This window comes from Manduca sexta, unplaced genomic scaffold (assembly GCF_014839805.1).
Source record: "Manduca sexta isolate Smith_Timp_Sample1 unplaced genomic scaffold, JHU_Msex_v1.0 HiC_scaffold_2720, whole genome shotgun sequence".
In the NCBI taxonomy this organism is placed as follows: Eukaryota; Metazoa; Arthropoda; class Insecta; order Lepidoptera; family Sphingidae; genus Manduca; species Manduca sexta.
The window spans coordinates 3,948-20,507 of NW_023593713.1; the positions used below are offsets into that span (position 1 = coordinate 3,948).

A 16,560-nucleotide genomic window follows, 5' to 3' on the forward strand; every position below is an offset into this window, starting at 1 on the left:
TGGCGAGCTATGGCCTCCTTCTGCGAGCGTGCCATGTCGCAGAAGGAGGCCGCGGAGCGGGATAGGGAGCAGACCGATCCCGCCCGCCGCCGCCATAGGAGGAGAAGGAGGCGTCGGGGCGACGGTGTCTAACCCGTCGCCCTGCGCCTCGTGGGCAACCGGGCCGCCGCTCCTACCATCCATTAAGGCGGCCCACGGAGTGGGCGACAGCGTGAAGGGCTAGGCCTCACGTTGTCGCCGTCGCCACAGCGACGCTCGGCGTGCGGGGAACGGACCTTTCCCCGCCGAGTCGGGCCGCGAAAGCGGCACTGCGCAGGGGCGGTTCCGGCGCAATCCATGCGTTCTGCTCAGGTTTTCCCGGAGCCGTCCCTAATGCGCCGATGATGGCCCACGCGGGGTTTTAGTCGGTATTCCGGTGCGCTAAGTCTGGTAGGGACCCACCCAGCGACCGCCCATTACATCTCGGGCGACTCCTAGCATCGCTGGGTGGAAGGCGCCGGTGAGTCCGACACTCCCCCGCCTCCTCGGAGGTGGGGGGTCCGTAAATGGATTTTCCCCGCGACACAAAAAAAAAAAAAAAAAAAAAAAAAAAAAAGTGCGACCCGTCCTTCGTCAGTGGTTGGACAGGCGCCACGGTGCGCCGACATTCCGGCTGACGCAGGTGCTCACCGGGCACGGGTGCTTCGGTGCATACCTGTGTCGCATAGCCGGGAAGGAGGAGTCCGCCGTGTGCCACCACTGTGGCAACTGCCGCGAGGACACGGCCCAACACACTCTCGAGGAGTGCCCAGCCTGGACGGAAGAGCGCAGCGCTCTCTTGGCCGTCATCGGAAGCGACCTCTCGTTGCCGACCGTGGTCGCCGCCATGGTCCGCAGTCGGAGGTCGTGGCGAGCTATGGCCTCCTTCTGCGAGCGTGCCATGTCGCAGAAGGAGGCCGCGGAGCGGGATAGGAGCAGACCGATCCCGCCCGCCGCCGCCAGAGGAGGAGAAGGAGGCGTCGGGGCGACGGTGTCTAACCCGTCGCCCTGCGCCTCGTGGGCAACCGGGGCCGCCGCTCCTACCATCCATTAAGGCGGCCCACGGGGTGGGCGACAGCGTGAAGGGCTAGGCCTCACGTTGTCGCCGTCGCCACAGCGACGCTCGGCGTGCGGGGAACGGACCTTTCCCCGCCGAGTCGGGCCGCGAAAGCGGCACTGCGCAGGGCGGTTCCGGCGCAATCCATGCGTTCTGCTCAGGTTTTCCGGAGCCGTCCCTAATGCGCCGATGATGGCCCACGCGGGGTTTTTAGTCGGTATTCCGGTGCGCTAAGTCTGGTAGGGACCCACCCAGCGATCGCCCATCACATCTCGGGCGACTCCTAGCATCGCTGGGTGGAAGGCGCTGGTGAGCCCGACACTCCCCCGCCTCTTCGGAGGTGGGGGGTCCGTAAATGGATTTTCCCCGCGACACAAAAAAAAAAAAAAAAAAAAAAAAAAAAAAAAAAAAGGGCTCGGTCCTCGGGCCGCTCCTGTGGAACATCGGCTACGACTGGGTGCTCCGTGGTACCAACCTTCAAGGCGTCGCCGTCGTCTGCTATGCGGACGACACGCTCGTGACGGCGACGGCCAGGACCTTTCAGAGGGCGTCCCTGCTCGCCTCATTCGGTACCGAATTGGTGGTGCGCAGGATTCGGCGACTGGGTCTCGCGGTGGCTCTCCACAAGACCGAGGCCCTTGCCTTCCATGGGCCTCGGAGTAGGCCGCCCATCGAGGCCTACATCTCTGTGGAGGGCGTGCGGACACCTGTCGGCTCAAAGATGAAGTATCTCGGTCTTCATCTGGACAGCCGATGGGACTTCCGCGCGCACTTTGAGGCTCTCTCGCCGACGTTGGTACGGACGGCCGGTGCTCTCGGCCGTCTGCTACCAAACGTCGAAGGTCCTGGCAATCCCTGCCGGAATCTGTACGCTGGAGTCGTGCGGTCTATGGCCCTATACGGTTCTCCCGTATGGGCCAATTCCCTGAACGACCGCTGCGTCAGGCTGCTGCGAAGACCGCAGCGCATGGTGGCGCAGCGTATCGTCAGGGGCTACCGCACGATCTCACACGAAGCGGCTTGCGTATTGGCGGGCACTCTGCCCTGGGATCTCGACGCGCGGGCTCTCTCTTCTGTCTTCTGGTGGCGGGAAGAGAGCTTGCGCCGAGGGCAGAGGCTAGCCCCCCAAGAGGTCGAGACCACTCTGGTCTCCCTCCGCAACGCCGCTGTGGAGGAATGGCAGCTCAGGCTGGAGAGCCCGAGTGCGGGCTTGAGGACCGTCGCGGCAGTGCGACCCGTCCTTCGTCAGTGGTTGGACAGGCGCCACGGTGCGCCGACATTCCGGCTGACGCAGGTGCTCACCGGGCACGGGTGCTTCGGTGCATACCTGTGTCGCATAGCCGGGAAGGAGGAGTCCGCCGTGTGCCACCACTGTGGCAACTGCCGCGAGGACACGGCCCAACACACTCTCGAGGAGTGCCCAGCCTGGACGGAAGAGCGCAGCGCTCTCTTGGCCGTCATCGGAAGCGACCTCTCGTTGCCGACCGTGGTCGCCGCCATGGTCCGCAGTCGGAGGTCGTGGCGAGCTATGGCCTCCTTCTGCGAGCGTGCCATGTCGCAGAAGGAGGCCGCGGAGCGGATAGGGAGCAGACCGATCCCGCCCGCCGCCGCCAGAGGAGGAGAGAAGGAGGCGTCGGGGCGACGGTGTCTAACCCGTCGCCCTGCGCCTCGTGGGCAACCGGGGCCGCCGCTCCTACCATCCATTAAGGCGGCCCACGGGGTGGGCGACAGCGTGAAGGGCTAGGCCTCACGTTGTCGCCGTCGCCACAGCGACGCTCGGCGTGCGGGGAACGGACCTTTCCCCGCCGAGTCGGGCCGCGAAAGCGGCACTGCGCAGGGCGGTTCCGGCGCAATCCATGCGTTCTGCTCAGGTTTTCCCGGAGCCGTCCCTAATGCGCCGATGATGGCCCACGCGGGGTTTTTAGTCGGTATTCCGGTGCGCTAAGTCTGGTAGGGACCCACCCAGCGATCGCCCATCACATCTCGGGCGACTCCTAGCATCGCTGGGTGGAAGGCGCTGGTGAGCCCGACACTCCCCCGCCTCTTCGGAGGTGGGGGGTCCGTAAATGGATTTTCCCCGCGACACAAAAAAAAAAAAAAAAAAAAAAAGTGTTGTTATAATAAGTCAATAGTACAAATGTGTTACCCTAGTGTTGTTATAATAAGTCAGTAGTACAAATGTGTTACCCTAGTGTTGTTATAATAAGTCAATAGTACAAATATGTTACCCTAGTGTTGTTATAATAAGTCAATAGTACAAATGTGTTACCCTAGTGTTGTTATAATAAGTCAATAGTACAAATGTGTTACCCTAGTGTTGTTATAATAAGTCAATAGTACAAATATGTTACCCTAGTGTTGTTATAATAAGTCAATAGTACAAATGTGTTACCCTAGTGTTGTTATAATAAGTCAATAGTACAAATGTGTTACCCTAGTGTTGTTGTAATAAGTCAGTAGTACAAATGTGTTACCCTAGTGTTGTTATAATAAGTCAATAGTACAAATGTGTTACCCTAGTGTTGTTGTAATAAGTCAGTAGTACAAATGTGTTACCCTAGTGTTGTTATAATAAGTCAATAGTACAAATGTGTTACCCTAGTGTTGTTATAATAAGTCAATAGTATAAATGTGTTACCCTAGTGTTGTTGTAATAAGTCAGTAGTACAAATGTGTTACCCTAGTGTTGTTATAATAAGTCAATAGTACAAATGTGTTACCCTAGTGTTGTTATAATAAGTCAATAGTACAAATGTGTTACCCTAGTGTTGTTGTAATAAGTCAGTAGTACAAATGTGTTACCCTAGTGTTGTTATAATAAGTCAATAGTACAAATATGTTACCCTAGTGTTGTTATAATAAGTCAATAGTACAAATGTGTTACCCTAGTGTTGTTATAATAAGTCAATAGTACAAATGTGTTACCCTAGTGTTGTTGTAATAAGTCAGTAGTACAAATGTGTTACCCTAGTGTTGTTATAATAAGTCAATAGTACAAATGTGTTACCCTAGTGTTGTTATAATAAGTCAATAGTACAAATATGTTACCCTAGTGTTGTTATAATAAGTCAATAGTACAAATGTGTTACCCTAGTGTTGTTATAATAAGTCAATAGTACAAATGTGTTACCCTAGTGTTGTTGTAATAAGTCAGTAGTACAAATGTGTTACCCTAGTGTTGTTATAATAAGTCAATAGTACAAATGTGTTACCCTAGTGTTGTTATAATAAGTCAGTAGTACAAATGTGTTACCCTAGTGTTGTTATAATAAGTCAATAGTACAAATATGTTACCCTAGTGTTGTTATAATAAGTCAATAGTACAAATGTGTTACCCTAGTGTTGTTATAATAAGTCAATAGTACAAATGTGTTACCCTAGTGTTGTTATAATAAGTCAATAGTACAAATATGTTACCCTAGTGTTGTTATAATAAGTCAATAGTACAAATGTGTTACCCTAGTGTTGTTATAATAAGTCAATAGTACAAATGTGTTACCCTAGTGTTGTTGTAATAAGTCAGTAGTACAAATGTGTTACCCTAGTGTTGTTATAATAAGTCAATAGTACAAATGTGTTACCCTAGTGTTGTTGTAATAAGTCAGTAGTACAAATGTGTTACCCTAGTGTTGTTATAATAAGTCAATAGTACAAATGTGTTACCCTAGTGTTGTTGTAATAAGTCAGTAGTACAAATGTGTTACCCTAGTGTTGTTATAATAAGTCAATAGTACAAATGTGTTACCCTAGTGTTGTTATAATAAGTCAATAGTACAAATATGTTACCCTAGTGTTGTTATAATAAGTCAATAGTACAAATGTGTTACCCTAGTGTTGTTATAATAAGTCAATAGTACAAATGTGTTACCCTAGTGTTGTTGTAATAAGTCAGTAGTACAAATGTGTTACCCTAGTGTTGTTATAATAAGTCAATAGTACAAATGTGTTACCCTAGTGTTGTTGTAATAAGTCAGTAGTACAAATGTGTTACCCTAGTGTTGTTATAATAAGTCAATAGTACAAATGTGTTACCCTAGTGTTGTTGTAATAAGTCAGTAGTACAAATGTGTTACCCTAGTGTTGTTATAATAAGTCAATAGTACAAATGTGTTACCCTGGCGTCGGTGGAGGCGCGGCGTCCCTTGGGCGTGTGCAGCGCCTCGCACGCGCGCGTGAACGACGCGCGCCGCCCGCGCCCGCCCGACACACTCGCCTCGGGCGACGCCACTGCGGATAACACTTCCACTGAGTATACTATACATAAATATAGGACGAAAGTGTTTATTTGTTTATTTAAAACTTTTTTGTACACCAAAAATGTCAAAAAAGAAGACAATTCCATTTCTAGTATATAGTGTTCTAAACAATATACTAGAAATGGAATCGATGCCTATAGCTGAATTTTATCTTAAATACATGATAGATAAAAATATTCATAGTCGTTTTACCGACTATACACGACGATACGACATAAAAAAATATATATTATATACTCGCATTTGCCTGCGGCTCCATCCGCGTGATACAATTTTCCAAGATAAAGAGTAGTCTATAGCACAAAAGAATAAAGGCTACTTAAGGTTATAGCCTAAGGTCCATTTTTCATACATTTTGTTTCACCTTTAATCTGGGTAACTAAACAAGTATTGACAAGTAAAGAATTTAAATTCACGTCTAGTTAATTTAATACGACGAAATTGTAAAGGCCGAAATATCCATGCATATTAATTATTTTTACGTTTTTCTTTCAACTGCGAGAACTAATCACTAACTAGACGTGAATTTAAATTCTTTACTTGTCAATACTTGTTTAGTTACCCAGATTAAAGGTGAAACAAAATGTATGAAAAATGGACCTTAAGCTATAACCTTAAGTATTAGTAGTGTAAACATACGAATATTATAAATGCAAGAATTTGTGAAAATATGTGAATGTTTGTTAAAAGTAATAAAGTAAGTAAAGTAAGAAAATTCACACACAGGTAGACCTTTACCTAGATTAACACATAGGTTATTTTTTATCCCAGTAATTTGGTCCCATAGGAAAAAGATGTTTTTTTTTTTAAATAGATGGCGTTGGTGTCTTTTAAATGGCGCTATGAATAGCTAGTGTTTTAGGGACTTTTTGGCGGCAAATTGTTTACACGCAGGCTAAGCCGCGAGTAACACCATATATATTATGTCACTTACCAACATCTACGGAAATTCTTCTACCAACTTTTGCTGCCTTCGGCGTGACTTTTGATTCAGACGCCGCCCGGCCCATGCGCACTGTAGCACCAAGAAATATTTTATTTTTACCTATTTTATTTTGATAACATAAACAAAACTGGCATGTATCGCTAGATTAACCTAATCTTATTCGATGCTAGGTGTCACAAAAATTCATAATAATGTAGAGTTTAATATATAAAAAGCAAAATGTTTTTAGTAAACTTAAAAACTACGGTTTGGTCTCAGTAATTTATATTAAAAATTAATAACATGAATTAATTACAAAGTACACATGCTATTAAAAGACTGGAGGCGAGGGGATAAGCGCATACTCACTTCTACGTTGCTTGCTGGCGTCTGACGCGATGGACTCCGGCGACATATTGTTGTGCATTTCTTCAATATCGGGTGTGCCTTGGGTATCAGAACAAAACTTAACACGTAGGTAAGCGAAAATAAAAAAAAACCAGCCAGGAATGAACATACAAACAAAAAATATATAAATAGGAATGAACAAAAGGCATTTTTAAAATCATGCTTAGTTGGATATCATGCTATTAGACATCCCTAATTTGATCCGGTAGTTTTTAGTGACACCAATGCATGCTTTAATATGGAATGGGGACCAGTAGAATGACGTCAAGAGATGATTACCCCTTTGCAGTCGACACGATTATGCCAGCTTGTTAGTACCGGACATATACAGGCTGATCTTGGAACGCGACACATTTACGTGGGCCACTATGGCCACTATTGTGTACGGTGGTCGCTATCCGGGCGGATATAAAATATATCCTACCACCAGCAAAATTAGATTAATATGTAGATTAACTGTGTGTAAGTTATCGCTTAAGTATGCTCGCACTGATACTTGCTCGCCAAACGTGTGCAGATTTTTTTTATCTAGAAATACACGTATATCAAAACTTGATCTAAAAAAAATTGATAATTTATTTTATAGTTTGAAAAGTTGTAAAGAATTAAGAATAAATAATACAAATAGGTATGCCAATTATCAGAGAAGTGTTTCCAGTTATGCCCAATTATGTACCTGTAATTTTGATTATATTAATTTGAGTTTTAGATAAATTTCTACACAAGTGCAAAATATTAACGGCCTCTTAAAGCTATAAAAGCCGATACAATCTAAATACATGAGGATAAATTAGCGATATATCAATAAACAAGATATTCAGGGAATTAATTCGGCAAGGAATGTATAGGTATTAGCGGCAATACCTACCTACGGTGTTAATTTGGTAACGTATAATCTGATCAGGAAAATAAAGAGACCTGTTTTGAGTTCGCCTTATTTTGTTTTGTTTTAAAGTTAACGTTCACAATACAAAAAATTAGTTCCACATTTTAAAACATTGCGAGGTTTTTTATTTTCCCGGTCAGCCTATAGATATTATTTATACCTTCAAAATCAGTTTTGTTAAGCAACGAGATCCTGTCTATGGGCTGAACGTCGAAGGCTGTGTGCGTGACGTCATCGTCGTCATCGTCTGACGAGGCGCCACTGGCCACACTGGCGGCACTGGCTGCACTGGCGACACTGGCGACACTGGCGCGGGACGCGGCGCTGGCGCGACGCGAGGAGCGAGACGCCGGGCGTGGGCCCTGCCATGATTCCACCGCTGACTTTTGCTGACTAGTTGTCCTAAAACAAATGCTTAGTTAAGCACAATGATATCAATTGTGCACAGTTGTGCTTGTGTCTGTTGCATTAAAGTTGATATCATTCATTTTAGCTTAATTATTAAAGGAAATTTACTACAGTATAATTTGACATTACTTTTACGTTGCCCTTCTTGTGTTTATGTTTAAATTCATCAAAGAAAATATCTCAAAACGATCTCCAATAGTTGAAGCTGTATAAATCATCTATATACATGTAACAGGCCAATGATCGTTTTTACTTTTGACAATATATTATAAAGGACGCGGCTTGTATGATCGTTCCTTTGTGTCAAAAGACCAAATGCTCATGCAACAACTTAAAACTGTTGTGGTGTGCTTAAAATACACACGTGTTTAGAATTAATTTAAGTGTGTATTCATAACAAAACAAAACTATGTTCACTGTGTTTGGTGTACTGTATTGATTAGATAGAAAGTGCCAGAAAATGGATACAATAGGTCCAACGCGCCTTTTATATAGTTTAAGGGTTTTATAAAACTGTGCAGACTCCTTCTGCAGAATAAATACAGATGTTTTTTATCAAATATTATAACCAACCTTTTCCAGTAGAAATACCAGGGAGATCACTTGAATCCTTGCTCGCTTCTTCCGCCACAACTTCAGGGATCACAGACAGATCTGTTTTAGTGGCCAGCACAGATTTTCTGCCCTTCCTTCCCGGCTTAGCATCGCCTGTATCCTCACTCATTTTACTCTTATTCGAAGTAACCGAGCTCTCAGACGCCACACTTTCATTGTCTTCCACATTTTTGCTTCTGATCCGAGTACTACGTCTTTTCGGAGTTAATGTTTCATCCAAAGTTTTGTAATCTTCAAGTTTTTCCCCAGTTTCCTTTGATACGCGTCTTGTTACTATCTTCCTAATTTCGGCGCTTGTTGGGGTTTTAGCGCGTCTTCTAGGAGTTTCTTTATTTTCTGGTGTTGTTTCTTCTGCGTCTTTGTTCGAAGCAGTAGATTGTGTTCGCTTGCGTTTAGGTGTTTGATCATCGACGGATTTGTTTGATGATGTAGATTTTGTTCGTTTCGTAATACGTGCAGCAGGTTTGACTTGTTCTGAATCCGGTGGTTCTGACATTTTTTCATCGGTTATTATAACGTCTGGTTTCGGCTCGGTTTTTGAGACTTCTATATTTTCAGTTTCAGCTTGTTTTCTAGTTTCTACTTTGTCATCGTCACCAATGTTTGCATTTTTATTACTTTCAATATCAGTATTTTTTACAATATCAATCTTTTCAGAATCAGCTGATTTTACGAGATCATTGCTTTCGATTTCCACCCCTCCTTTTACATCAACATCGAGCGCAACCGGTACTTCCTTGGGAACTTCAAGTACAGTTTCTTTATTTTCATCTTCCACTTCGTCAGATTTTGCATCAACTTTGGTTTCTGTCGCTGATATTTTAATTTCCTCATGTTGAACTGGAATGAAAGTTTCTTGTACACCCTCAGGTTGAATTTCTGTTTCAGTTATTTGCTTGCTGTTAGAAGGAGCATCGGGCTCGTCTACACCTGACGCTGCATCCTGATGTAAAGGTTTGAATCCCAGCGGAATAATTGCATTTTTTAATTTACCATACGCTCCTGATTCTGTAATGTGTAAACAATATGAAACAAAATTAATAAATGTATAAAACAAAGGAGTAACATTGCAACATACATATTATTATCTTAAAGCATCAAATAAAATGAGGAAATGTAAGATATTTTTATCTAAAATTACTTTTTTATTCTTGAGCAGAGTGTCATACATTTTTTTATTGCCTGTATAGGCAATCGAGCAAGCGATCCGGCTGAAGCGGTACCCGTCGCTCATAGACTTATGCAATGCCAGGGGCACACGCAAGCCACTGCCTAATGAGAGATGAGCAGTCTTTTTAAGCCTCGTTTAAAGAAGGACAGGTCATAGCGCGTGGGGAACACAAATGTAGGTAGTTTATTCCAAAGTTTGCACGTGTGCGGTATAAAAGAACGTAGAAAGTGCAATATGTTTCTACCGAGGCTGTAGAATACACAAACAAATCCGTTGTCTCTACGAATACCTAGGGTCTCCAGTATCCACTCTGTCCGTCATCATCGGATCATCGACGATTGGGAGTGCACATCTTTACAAGAAGTCAAGTGGGTTAAATGAGTATTTGGTGACCTCTGCCCAAATACGTAAGAAATAATCCACGCGTAGCCTGACTTTGTATATAACTTTGTATAGGGCGAATCTGAGGAATTCCTAACTTTATGCTAATATAAGAGTATAACTACATAGTTTAGAATCAACTTACCTCGCATATCTACTTCATCCTCATCACTCGTCATATTCCCTTCGACATTCTCCTCCGAGTAATGTAGATTTATTCCCTGAGGTTCCGAATCCGACGAGTTTTCGGAATCGGACGCCCTCGCGTTTAATGGATCACTGGTGTTCGAGTCTGTTTGGCTTCCCGCGGCTACTATCTCTAACGATTGCGTTCCTGTATGAGGCACCCGAGCGGGATGGGTTGTTCTAGTCCCTGAGGCTTGGGCCCTTCCTGGCATGGCGTCTTCTTTTTCCACGTAAACATCAGCGTGTAATTCCTTCTCAAGTTTCACGCCAAATGTCGTACCGACCGAGAACGAAGTTTCAAAAGCTTTGCTAGTCTTCTCATGTAACTCCACGTCGACTTGGTACACGGGTGTGTCGGATGAATTCTTGTCGAATTTAAGCGACGAATCCGATGATGAAGTATCGTTAATTGATATTATATCCTGTGCCTGTTCGGAGCCGGATCCCTGAGGACATGATTTTAAGTTACGTACTACTATAATATACTTGATAGACAAAGTATATAAGTTTTATTTCAGAAAAACACAATTTTTAGCACTCGCTATAAAAATATAAATAAAATATGTATTTAACTGGGAAATATTCAAGATGTATTTAATTATAGTAATTCAATCAATGGATGCTTACTTTAAAATTAATCAGTCATCGACATAAGTAGTTGAACAAATTCAAAACTACAAATTGTCTATACATTTTTGTGTTGTTACTAAAAAAAGTTCGTCACAATATAAAAGTTTACCTTACATAGCACAAAGAAAAAAAAATGTTTCAATTAAACTGAATGTGTATGGATGATTTAAAGTATTGAATTTGTTCAGCTACTTTCATGGCTGACTGTACTTGACCATTCTCTAACAAAAGTGTATCAGAATGTTATAAAACTATTTACCTCCTCACAACTGTGTTCCCTGACTGCTTTGTCTCTTGCCTCAAACGATAACCCCCTGTGGCTCATCCTCTTCTTCAGTACTCTCTTCCTCAGATATGTCACCTTCAATCTCACTAATCTCCCTTTCTATCTCCACAATCTTTTCCTTCTCCTATTGTATGACTGCAGAATCCTTACTACCCTCTTGTTCAGACTCATCACTGTCATTAGTCATCAGACTAGACGGTTCATTATCATCACTCTGGTAGCTACGTAGCACAGACTTTTCGTAGTCAGACTCAATCATTTTCGAGAACGCTGTAAACGGTTTCGGTTCTTCGACTTTAGGCTCTTCTACTATACTAGAACATTCCGCGACACTGCTGTCGTAGCTTCGTAGCACTGACTTGCGAGTTTCAGTCTCGTTAATAGTGATCAAAACAGGCCTTGGTTGTATATTGCTTGTGCTAGCCTCGTCTGCAGTTTCTGTAGTATCTTCTTCAGTCAGCGACGGATCCGCTACGCTGCTACGGTAGCTTCGTAGCACAGATTTCTCTACAAAAGTTTCGTGTATTGTTGTAAATGCTGGCAATGTTTTCAAGCCGCCTTGGGTCTTGTCCGAATTGTCTCCAATTGTCTCTGACAGGATACTATCTTCAGAACTTTGTAGGACAGATTTATTGACTATAGGAGATAAGGAAACATCCAAGAGGCTTGGTGCTTGATTAGTTTTAACTGGTGTGCAAGAAATGTCGGCCGTTTCACCCGTTTGTTCAGCCTGTTTCGCTTTTTAGCGAATGCAATAGCTTCTAATACTGGCGTGATAGTGGTTTTCTTCGAGCGGATTGTGGCATTTTCGGTGACATTGCTTTCTCTGGAGTTTTTAATCGACTTCTGAAATACAATTAACCACCTTATTTATAGGCAAATGTGATTTTTGTAAAACATTTTTTTTTTATTAAATAAAATAGTGTTCTTATACCTTAGACTGCGTGGACTAGCTTCGACAGCCACGGGCTCTGCTTCAACTTCTGGCGTCCGAGAACGGCTCCTAATAACAATGAAATAAATCAGATACAGTAAGGTCCGTTTTATGAAATATAAATTGTGTCATTGTTATTGTATGCCTTTCTATATCGTAGAATGTCTATCAATGATTCATGACCAGTGTAGCATATAAGTAGTCTATCTAGGTTGATACCTTAAAATACACCTTACTGGGTTTGGGTATTTATAGAGGGAAAGAGATTGAGGAAGCGACAGAAGACATGTAAAGCGAATGTGGATGGAAGACCGGTAGAGGTCGACTGCACCGAACCTTCGAATGTCAGATATCTGACAGTCTTGGTAAATGCCAGATCAAAACTATTCTGAACATGCATGAAAAGATTTATGAAAGTGGGAAGATGTGAAAGTGTACCAGAATCGAGCAAGGTGACAGTCCAGTCTCTGCCTACTCCTGTAGGATAGAGGTATGAAAACTTGTATAATATATTTGCATGCAATGTACCTTAAACTACGTCGGCTCGGCGAGGACGATGACGATTCCGTATTGGTGGATTTAGTGGGCGACTCGCAGATCGGCGCAAGCTTCGGAGATTCAATAATGCCCTTGTCTGATCTCTCTGGCGTTCGGGATCTGCTCCTGGAACAATAACATTTATTTTTTAAAATATTTATATTCCCTGTTTTTCTGCAAAGACTTCCATACTTAAAAACAGGTGTGTGGATTTTTATACCAATATAGGTTAGTTAGTATATCAGTTATGGACAAGGACGGCTCACATAATTTCAATACATTGTTATTATTTCTTAGTACATGTAATAAATTAGTGATAATAATTATCTGTCATAAATCAATACTGTATCTGTATATCATCCCACTTACTAACGCATTAAATAGAGTCTCTGTCGTGGTATAAAAATAAAATGTTTTACCTCAACTGTCTGGGCACGCTGAGCGTAGTCTTCTCAGCATGCGGTTCGCTGTCCAGCTCTTGCCTGGGTTGCTCGGGGATCGACGCGAGCGCAGACGAGCGAGGACTCAACTCCGGAGTGCGGGACCTGCTCCTGTATAAAAAATATAGCAGGTTTTCTCTAACGGATATTGATTGCAATTCGTTGCATTGTACTCGATTTTTTATATTTAAAGTAATTATTAAAATTAAACTATTTTTCGGATTTTATCGGAGAAAAGATGTTGCGACCACAGGGAGACAACTAAAATATTAAAACCGCGATAAAATTCGAAAAATAGTTTAATTTTCGTTACATTCGCGTAAACATAAGAAATCATCAAAGTAATTATTTTAGGTTTAATGTTTAATTACCTATTCGTTCTGCGAGTTCGCAATGGTGTTACAACCGGAGAGTCTAGCCGATCTGGGGTTCCGGATTGACTTCTAAAAATATAAATAATTGTTTTATTGTCTTCTTACTATTATATAATAAGTGCGAAAGCTTTTGGAAATGTTTGGATGTTTGTTAGAAGAAAACGCAGAAATAACAGAATTGGATGAAATTCAGCACACGGGTAGACTATGTCCTAAGTTAACACATAGGCTACTTATTATCCTGGTAATTTGCTCCTATGGAAAATATTTTATCTGATATTTAAACAGATGGAGCTAGCGTCGTTCCTAGTTTTAGGGACTTTATAGCTGGAAACGATTTTCGACGTGGACAAAACCGCGAGTGACAACTAGTTTTCAAATATATTTTTTCTGTTCCAAATAAATACAAAACCTCACCTAGTAACCAACGGCGTACTCTCTCCAACGGATCTAATACTCCTGCGTCCCTTCGGTGTTGCCGGCGCTGGTCTGTCTATTTTCTTCTGTAAACTCCTCGATATCTCTTTCTCGCTGTTCAATCAAATCCATCGTCGAGTTGTTACCAATGTCACGTTCGATAGATCTCTGCCGTCCCTTCTCGCCGGAGTATCGAGGATTGATGAGCGTGATTGGAATGTCCGCGATGCTCTCCATCGATGTATCTGTTAGGCTGCTGTTTACTGATACCGACAGAGTATGCCTGTGAAAGGAGAAAAAAGCAATTTTAACCGATTTAAAAACAGGAGGAGGTTATCAATTTGACATGTATTTTTTAGATATTTATTTGAAGATTGTAAGGCAGCTGAGTCAAGGTAGTGTTGTTAAAAGTTGTAATATTATTTGAGGAAACTGTGCAAATGATTGAGTAATCTATATTGTTTTTTTCGTGTTTTTGTCAGTTAATTATAGTTACACAAACGTAGCACTGGACGCTCTTTGCTACTCAAAGGGATAGACAGAGGCGTAACTAGTGCACCCACTTTTCTCAACGTGTATTACATTCCACAATATCCAATTAGAGTTACACATTCAAAAACATTGTGTCACCCGATAGTTATTAATTAAAGAAACTGAGCGTTTAGTCGACTTTTAAAGAGATAATGAAGCAATTAAAGTAGGTTGATTTGAGCCACCAAGAACGTTGTGGAATTTTATGTAGATCATGTTTTTAAATATTTTTTTCAATATAATCTGAAAGATATTTACCTTGCTCGTACATTGTCTTTATATGTCTTCTTCGATTTTGTTGTTTCTTCAGTGTCTGGCTCCTTCGAAGGCGATTCTAATACACGACCCTTCTCGTTCTATAAAAGACACATAATTACTAGTTTGAAGTATTTATTTTAAAATTATGTTAATTTATTGAGCAAACCAAAGAAGAGTACCAATAGAAATAAAAAAAAGGTTTGCCAAAACAAATTTTAAGTACATATTAATAATAATCGCTGAACATACAAATTTTCTATAACTAATTTAGTTAAACCTCTCTTTAGTCTGTTAAAAAGAAAAATATACAAACAAACCGACCACAAACCGCGACGTGCTAGTGGTGTAGCTGTCACTCGATATCTCTATCTCTTGTTCCCTGACAGGCGAGGCGGATGGCTCCGTCCTTCTCAGCGGTTCGCGCCGAAGCTGCGCAAGCGCATTCGCTTGTGTGGGCGATGGCGTAGAACCTGATTCTGATGCTGTTGGGATTGTGAAGCGAAGATGCCTGGGAAATAAATAATATAATCGGAATTAGAAAGACAGCATAGAAAAAGGGGGAAATGGAACCTAATATATATTAGGAAGTTGGGGGAAAGAAATCTTTATTCAAATATATATGGAGGACCCATAATTTCTTTGATGATGAATGACTTAAGGAAATATTATGTGAAATATTTAAACATGATTCATACTTTGTTACTGCATAAACTGACGGTTTTATAGATAAAACTTGTATTATAGTAATGCTAGTCGGAAGTGTTTACTTATTAGTGGAGTCGCTGTAGTGAGTGTGGTTGCTGGCAGTTTCTAGCAGCTCGTCGTCACTGTCGCCCAGATATCTTGAGTCCACTGGAGACGGCGCGTCGCGGTCCTCGTTTCTTCTTATCTATTTATTCAAAAGTAAATTTAATTGCTTTTATTAAGGAGTAAAAATAAAGTTGTTAAAAGAAAAAATAGTATTCTTAATAGCTGTTCCTGAAGTGTGGGCTATGATTATTTGTTTATCGTTGTTAGATATCCTTTTTGTTTATTCGTTTATATTATAAAAACAATATTTAAAATTTGGATATATTATTTTTACTAGGGTTTTAAATATACTTTTCTAAAACCATGCTATAGTTTGCTTCCTCATAGCTTAGTAATTTTTGTGATCGATCATATGCATGTACCTTAAGTATGCTATGGTGTGCCCGCGCCCGCCCTGTCCACGTAGCGCGTGCGCGTGCTCGTCCGTCACGCACACGTCGGCACGTGCAGCAGCGCCGCCACCGCGCGCGCGACACGGACGAGCCCCCCGTCTGGCGCCGGCCTGCGGCGTGTGCGCAGCTCCTGGTGACGACAGCTTCGCGCGTTTGGGCGGCGACTCCGCTTCAGACTCCGCGCGGTCCATTGTGAATATACTATTCAATAGGCAAACATTTTAACACCATTAAGTATGGCATGAAGCACAAGGCACCGTAACCGGCACAAGTCATGAGCATTTGCAAATGGTAGTGGACTTGCGTAATAATTGGACAAAAGTTGCATAGTGTTGCGCATGGCATATGTGAAACCAATGGAGTATAAACGGTGAGCTTCGACTGAGGAATGGTGTGAAACATCGGCGTGTTAGTCGTCAAATCAATCGATACAGTGAATGAATGGTTCCTTGACGCTATCTGTGATTCATTTTTGATCGCTGGTATACTCTTCTCTACAAATCCAAACTAGGATAGCGTGGTCGATTGAGATCTAATCCCTCTAATAATAGAAGAGGTGCAGTACGTATTATTTCAGAATATATTACGGGGTTGGTTTTAATATAAAATATATATGAAACAAACGTTGATTAAAATCCTC

At 42.4% G+C, this 16,560-nt stretch overlaps 1 pseudogene; it reads right to left on the minus strand.

The window, feature by feature from the left end:
* Nucleotides 1-4,501: 4,501 nt before the first annotated feature.
* On the minus strand, nt 4,502-16,111 carry LOC119192385 (annotated as a pseudogene).
* Between the last annotated feature and the right edge of the window lie 449 nt (nt 16,112-16,560).